At 31.4% G+C, this 8,266-nt stretch overlaps 2 long non-coding RNA genes across 2 annotated transcripts; both read right to left on the bottom strand.

Annotated features, from left to right (window-relative positions):
* Positions 1 to 751: 751 nt before the first annotated feature.
* On the bottom strand, positions 752 to 3,398 carry LOC134274473 (uncharacterized). The gene is made up of 4 exons (XR_009993629.1): positions 3,334 to 3,398; positions 2,910 to 2,993; positions 2,357 to 2,451; positions 752 to 2,032 (listed from the first exon to the last, which is right to left on the bottom strand). It is a non-coding gene; the product is annotated as an uncharacterized LOC134274473 (long non-coding RNA).
* A 77-nt stretch (positions 3,399 to 3,475) lies between these two features.
* LOC134274472 (uncharacterized) lies at positions 3,476 to 4,776 on the bottom strand. The gene is made up of 4 exons (XR_009993628.1): positions 4,514 to 4,776; positions 4,092 to 4,158; positions 3,754 to 3,806; positions 3,476 to 3,545 (listed from the first exon to the last, which is right to left on the bottom strand). It is a non-coding gene; the product is annotated as an uncharacterized LOC134274472 (long non-coding RNA).
* Between the last annotated feature and the right edge of the window lie 3,490 nt (positions 4,777 to 8,266).

The following is an 8,266-nucleotide window of genomic DNA, read 5'->3' as shown; positions in this document are numbered from 1 at the left end:
AAAAAAGCATAATATTTCTATTTTACATTTATTCCATCAAAAATTTGTATGGTTTACAAGTGTGGGTTTTTTGGCAAGTATTTTACAATCTTACACAAATCCATTTCTCATTCAATTTTATTAGATGTTATCTCAATAGTGTACAAACAATGAGTTCTAACAAAGTACAAAATATTTCAAATTTAAGCCTAAAAGTCAGAATTAAAAAAATTACAATCATGATTGTAGCTCAATTATAATGGAGTAAATTTCTACATACTAGTAGTAAGTAATATACTGAAGTAATTATAAATAATATAAGAATAGTATTGTATGTAAAATTCAAATCCGCAATAAATCAAAACACAACAGGTAAAAAATGTAGTCATTCTGGACTCCAAAAGACTGCAAAATCTGACTGAAACTGCCCCTATTAAAACTTCTGCATGGGTTGTAAATGGCTTTTCAATTTCCCACAATAAATTATATCATACTTTGCATAAAAAGAATAAAAGTTGCCAATAAAAGTTGTCCATTCTTTTTACATGTACATTTTAATAAGACACACTAAGCCACTAACAGAGAAGCCTCACTCGCCCACAAGCAAGCAACAGCAAAAGGATCGGTCAGAGACACCACCTTTCTCTTGCTTGGGTATCAAGAAATCTGCAACTTACTGCCAGCAAAGCTCTTTTAGACATGTAGCACCCTTATATTGTTTCCCAAGTATTTCAACAATAGATGTCCATGCACTAATTATCCAAGTTCAACTTTAAAAATACTTAATGTTGACTGTGAAAAATACAAGACCCAAAAAAATCCTTTATATCATTTGGTTATGTCAATTCAAATTAAGGAAAAAGTATCACAATTACAAAAAACAATAGCAGCTTAAATTTGTTTACAATACATGTAGCTCATTTCTGTTCCAACTGCTAGGTTTATTGCTTGATGATTGTAATATAACATATCCTCATTAAAGCAACGTTACATTGGAATGCAAAACATTTCAATAGTGATATTTTTAACTTTGCTTTAAAATATCAAAAATGAGCTCTGAAACATGCACATATAAAAGTCCTGTATAAACATATGTAAAAGTATATTTAACAATTTTTTAAGCCTTAATTACAATTCCATAACTCATAATTCATAAACTCTCTTACTTCAAATGGAAGGAAACAAATTAATATTTTACTCTTGCAATTCTCATTTATTTACTCTTGCAATATCAATTGTAATATTTATTAAAATCACAATTTACCCCTTTTTTACTCAGAAATGTCTCTACCTCATTTGCCTATTCTATTTTTTACATCTATGACTCACTAAGCCACTGACAGAGAAGCCTCACTCGCCCACAAGCAACAGCAAAAGGATCGGTCAGAGACGCCACCTTTCTCTTACTTGGGTATCAAGATCTGCAACTTACTGCCAGCAAAGCTCTTTCAGACTACCCTTGATCATGATTGTCTTATTTTTTCCACAATAATGTCCATGCACTTATTATTTAAGTTAGACTTGTACATATATGTGATATATAAATCAAGATTAAAATGTATGTGATTGCAGACCAATAAATGTTTAAACAATAAAATACATAACAGTTTTAATCTGTAATCAAGCATAAGAAAAAACTTTCACTGTCAAAAATACAACACTAGGTAAATTTTTCTTATCTAACATTGAATTTGTGCAAAACAGTAACAACTCAAATATTTCATCTCTAATAGCCCATCTCTGTTCAATTAATACATCCAAAGGTTTGACTCTCATAGGTTAGATTCTTTATTTGTCCTAGTTCTTCTTATGCTCTGCATTTTAGAGTGCTTTGATTTGAGAATGGCACTTTTGGTGTCCTGTTCTTTGAAGTCATTCTCACATTCATCAGAACGCAACTTCAGCTTTCTAATTTCATAGGTAGTATTATCTTTAGAATCATTTTTTGTACTATGAAGATGTAATCAATATTTAAAACTGCTTTTTCTTGCTTCTTCTTCTCTTCATGCCAAGAAGTTTTCAGCTCTGGAGAAGCACACCTAGCTCCTAATTTCTACAATAAACATAAAAATAAATACCCATTTGCCTATATATACATATTATATGTGTGCTTCCGGATTTATGCAATTGCATATATTAAATAGTAAAAACAAAATCTGAGTTGATTTTAAAATTATCATTTGACCTAGAGGAAGCACAGCTCAATTTTGCTTGATTAAAAATTTACAGAAGACTACAAAAGATATGCCATTTTTTCAAATCTGGGTAATAAAGACAGATAATTTTCTATAATTTCAGGCCAGCGAGCTACAGATTTCGAAGCGTGTAAATTTGGGTCTAATGATTTTTTTCACCATCTTTTTTTGGAGCATTTTACCTGCTTGACCTTGAACATGTTGAGGTGCCCTTTTCTCTGCCCCTCCACACTAATTCTTTCATTTAGCAGCAAGATACTATGGATATGGTAAAAAGCTGTCATAAACAAAATATGAAAAATTAATAACAGGTGTGGCTCTCCATAGAGAGAATATTCAAAAAAGGAGAAAAAATATACAAACAGGGTATACTTATGACTAACATGACTACAGCAAGAAGATAACATTTTACACAATGAAAAAAATTCTCTGTGTCATCTAGTTAAGTGAATTGCATAAAAAAACATATAATTATATACATGTATAGATCAAATTTATAGACGACAAAATATGATACGAAACATACATAATGGTACCGTAGTCCGAGCACATGGAATTTGAAGATTTACAAAGTTTAGGAAAATGCAAAGAATAGCATTTACAGCATTTATCATATTAAGACACACATATATATAGTTTCACAGCAGCAAGCTGCAGAATTTGTGGAAGTACATGTAAATTGGGGACTGGTGACTTTTTGCCATTTTTTTTTTAGCAATTTACCAATGTATTTACCTGCTTGACCTTGAATATGTTGAGGTGCGCAGCCCTTTTCTTCGTGTTCCTCCACGATATTTTATTTAATGTAGCAGAAAGATACTATGGATAAAAAAAATATGAAAAATTAAAAGCAGGTATGGCATCATGGCATCTCATAGAAAAAATATACAAACAGATGTATTTATGATATAGAGCAAGTAGATAACATTCATACAATAATAAAATCCTCAAACTTTGTGATCTAGTACATATTATGATATGTATTATATTAAATTTAGAGACGACAAAACATGATATCAAATGGGTGTACATACTCGGAACACATGGAATTTAAGAGTAAACTTAAATGCAAAGGTTAGCAACTACAGCATTTAACATGCAAGTTATTGGGATAATGAACAAGTGATTTAACATAAAGTAAAATATATTAACAACTTACACTGTAGATAGCAAGTTTTTAAAGTGGACAACAAATGCAAACTTCCAGTAAATGGTGGCAATCTCATACACAATAAGTTGTACAACAAATGATTATTTCGTACCTCACACTGGGTAGCCAAATATCTGGTCAAGACACTTTCAGGAAGAGAGCCTCAGCAAGTTCAATGTTGATCATTCCCATAGCTACTTCAAACTTTTCTGACACAATTTCTGAAAGAAAAGATGTATCTTGCAGGGATTTTTATTCAAACTAGGAATAATTCTCATGAATGTAAAAATTTGAAAAGTTTATAGATGACCGACGAATACCAGACACAGAACAGAAAACTCGCTCGGGTCTTAAAATGGCTCAGGTGAGCTAAAATAAATCAATTCATGTGATTTTATTGATCTTATCAGAAAATTTAAGAAATCTTACCGTTGTGTTAATCTTCATACTGCTTTTGTCATTTCTTGTGAGCATTTGGATTCCTGTAAATAATGCATGCATAACTGTGCATCATAGAATGTGATAGCTATTTTTAATAATTCATGCTTACGTATTTAACGTAAAAAAATTATGCATAGCTCAGAATCCATTGTTATTGTATTTTAAGGATAAGGAAAATAAGAATATAAACCTCGTATTGTCTACTTGGTATATAGCATTTCAAGTTGTTGCAATATTTTTTATACTCTTATGCATAAAGATACAAGTTAATAAAACATTGTTTGTTTATTTGTGATAATAGAAAATTTGAGCGGTATGGTTCTCACCATTTTCACAAGCTGTCTACATAGCCGGCGTAATGGGGAATCGTCTCAGGCACAGTCCACACTGCAACTATTTAAATAATCAAAATAAGTGCTCAATATATTCTTGAGTAGGCATTAAGAAATAAATAAATAATTTATTACATTGTACAACACTCTCTGTAAATGCTGAACAGAGGAACACTTTAGTGACAAAAATTCTGAAACCAATCCCAAACGAGAAAATTCTGGTTAAAATCCATCTTTAAGTTAGATGGTTAAAAGTGTTAAATAATTATTACAAAATGTAAATAGCGCTTGCCCAAACGTTTTTACTGCCAGGCATTTTATGTGTACAGCCCAGACTAAGGAACAGTAACATTATCAGTAGCAGAGGCAATTATTCATTCAAGGACACATGATAAAATTTTGTACATTGTTCATACCGCTAAACAGGGTCGTAAATGTCTTCATCTTCTGTTAAAACATAAATTCCATCCAAAGTTTATCATGCTTCTCCTTTTCGAGTAACTCTCTTTCGCCCCTTCCTCCCGTACAACATCATGATCAAGTTCAACATGGCTGCGTGGAACTCTCCAAAAAATTGAATTTCGGCGCGGTGTGTTGTTTTTAAATAAATTGCTTTTCGAGCCCGACTTCGAGCCCGATGTAATTGTACTACAGTGGTAGTCGATAGAGAAAAAACTAAGTTATATTCCACAGTTTTGAAAAATCTACATAAGGGTTAAATAAATAAGAATGAGAAATAAATAAATTAAAATGAAAAGGGTGCCTAAATATTTTTTTTTCAAAAATGTTTCAACATAAGTTTACATTAGGTATAAAGAATTATTTATGACATATTCAAAATACCAAAAATGTACTTAAACTCTAAGTATAAGCATATTTACTTTTACATGTCGATATTCTTAAACGGGACGTATAATTATCTCAATTAAACTATATTATTCTCGACGTATTTTGCATTAAATATGATTATACTTAATTGAAAACTGTATTTAATTATATGACAAAATATCTCATGTAAAATTTACCGTTATACATAAATTAAATTCAATACAAGAAATTTACTGGAGTAAACGAATTTATTAAATTATATTAAACGCGACTTTTCATGCAGTGGAAGAGTAAAGGAGTTCTGGGGATAAATAGAAAGTTAATGTTTTGTCACGTCAACAAAACTTGCAAGATCTTTCACCCTTTGACTTGTATCATTTCCCAAACTTAGATAAACATCTATCAGAAAGAAAAAAAGAACTACAGCAAAGCGTAGGATCTGTCATATTCCAGTATACGAAAAGTCATACTAAAAAATGTGTTCTAAAAACAATTAAAAATTGAATGAAAATGTTACGGACATGTATTTTAACTGAAAGAGAATTTTTAGTTAAATCATTCAGACTAAATCATAGAAAACGTTTTGGTTTTTTTTTTTTTTTTTTTTTTTGTTTCTTTCCGAGCCCCAATGACTTTATTTATTGAACGCCCCTCGTATGCTCTTGCTTTATATTTTGAAAACCTTGTGTAAATGAAATCCTTGATTTTAATTAACTTACAGAAAAATCATCTAATCTCTACACTGCATACTAAAGAGTTGTTATTCTGTTGGAGAGGGGGGTGGGGGGAGTCTGCAGTGGAGTGATCTGCCCTTGCATCTAAATTGAAAGCTACATTACATATGTACACCTACAGTGGCTGGAACGTTATTGTTGACAAACCAATCGTGTAGAATCGTTCGTGTATCGTGCGTGATCGTTCGTGTAGCGTGCGAGATCGTGCGTGTAACAGACTCAATCGTTTGCGGTTTTAATCGTGCGTGAACGTGCGTTTAGAAACGTGTAAATTTCGTTTTGTAAGTTTTTATCGGAATGTTATCTGTGAAACAAGTATTTCGTTTATATTTTATTTTTTAATCCAAATAAAAGGAATGAAGCGCAGTTTACATAATTGAATGCGGAACGAACTAACTATCGCTTGTAAACAAGCAATATAGTAAGTCGTACAATATTATGTTCTCGTCAAATAGCGTGACTTATTGTGATATACCGTACTAAGATGTTTTACTATATTTTTCTGAAAATCATTCTTGTTTGCTGCTTATTCTGGTAAGATATTTTTTTTTAATTTTCAAATAATCAAAAAGAAATATTTTTACAAATGAATAAATATTTTTCAAAGCTTACATAAATGTTTAGTCGGCGAATGTACATGCACGTCACGCACATGATTTTCCGGGGTTTGATTAACAGTGTTTATATCTGTAGCTTACTTTTAATTTTTAAAGTAAAACAATAATTTGCAATGTCGTTTTTCATGTTTTAAAGATTCATAAACATTTTGAAGTCATAAAAACATATAGATATAACTTTTAAGTTAAGTCATTACATGCTGCCATTTTTTTCCCAATCGTATCCCCCATTCTACATATTATGAAATCCAATTCAATCAAATTTTAGGGTCCACCTACTACTATCTTCTGATAGAACAAAAAAAATCCGTTTTCTTATGTCGGAGAATTATCTAAAAAAATTATTTATTATCTTAAATAATAAAAAAAAAATCTTACATGTATGTAGTACCAGAAATACCCATTACCGTTTTTTTTTTCAAAGTCGATGATATAATATATTTATTGCTAATTCTTTGAATCTAAAATCAATATAAAGCCGTATTTCGTTTTGTGAATATCGATTCCTAAATAATTTGAACTATTTTGCGTGAAGAATCGTGCGTTTGCGTTAGCAATCGTGTAAGATCGTGTAACGTGTAGAATCGTGAACGTGAAAGATCGTTCGTGTATCAGGTTTAATCGTGCGTTAATCGTGCGGAATCGTGCGTGTAACGTGATCGTTCGTGTAAGTTGTCAACAATAACGTTCCAGCCACTGTATTATCATATAGGCTAATATCAATAATATCTTCAATGAAATCATGCATTGTAAACATTTTAAAAGATGGATATAGTTAAAAATACTCGTTTTGTCGGAGTGTATATATTCCACTGAAGTAAACAGTAGTAATGTGTTCATTATTTTTTTTCTCTTAAAATTAAAGGAGGGGATTGTGGCACCTTTGTGCCACTATCATATATTGAGAATGAAATAAGAAAATTCAATTTTTAGGCCTTTGTGGAAAGAAATATCCAAGAGTTTGTACTGGTTTCTTATCTATTGTGTGCATCTGAAACGGGAATACAAATGTTCATGCATCTAGAGACAATGACTTGTTGAACTGCGCGTTGTTTATTATTGGACTTAAGTCCATTTATGTAGTAAACATCCGCGGGATCGGGAAACAATTTAGAATAAAATCATTAAAATTTTGTTTAGTGTTGCTTGTCCATAAACTGATATAAACGATGTATGTTACGTAAACAATTAAAAGAATTAGCTAAAATTTGTAGATACAATTTCTGTAGTATTAGAAGGAGATTAAATAGACAAACTTTATTTAAAATTAATTTCATAGAAGTTAGCACACCCATTCACACAATAGAACAATCCAACGAAAAGTCACAAGCTTATAAATTACTAAGTGACATTTGGCGCGAAAACAGCGATTCACCCCTTTCGTAGAATATAAATGGATTGATCCATTAGTAAAGAAATGCAGGAAAAAGTATGCACGGACATGTTGAAAAGGTGAATCATATGGAATTGTTGTTCCATGCAAAAAGATTAAAGGAAGTAAGCACTAAAGTATTTTGCATCAGTAATATCATTCTTTCTTTCTGAAAACTGTTTCTTTTAAAATGCCGGTAAAGAATTCCAATGTTAATCAGCTTGCACAAAATCTAGCTCTCTAGGTATGATCTATTAGTTTCGGATCTTGCAAATATCAATCCTTATATATAGCCTGACGTCCTGACGTCAGGCAATTACATTTTTTTTAAACGTGTAACATCTTAAAAAATACAATAGAGGTACTGTGAGCATTGAGCTCACTAAATGATTCTTTCCTCCTCCCAATTAGGGTTATATAAAGGCAAAGTTTATATTTTGCTCAAGGAGACCGAAAGACCCGAAATAAGTGTCAGATCAAAAAATACAAGCTAATTCAGAGAACTTGTGTTCCCCGCTTAGGGAAAAAGTAAACCATGCGCAGGGGAGGGGGGGGGGAATCGGATCCCCCTGACTGAATTTGTAGAATTATAAAACGTATGTATACATGTAGGCCTGC

Source organism: Saccostrea cucullata, unplaced genomic scaffold (assembly GCF_032062105.1).
Source record: "Saccostrea cucullata isolate Sc308-1 unplaced genomic scaffold, CSIRO_AGI_Scuc_v1 ctg7923, whole genome shotgun sequence".
Classification (NCBI taxonomy): Eukaryota; Metazoa; Mollusca; class Bivalvia; order Ostreida; family Ostreidae; genus Saccostrea; species Saccostrea cuccullata.
This window is presented reverse-complemented; position numbering and strand designations above follow the sequence as displayed.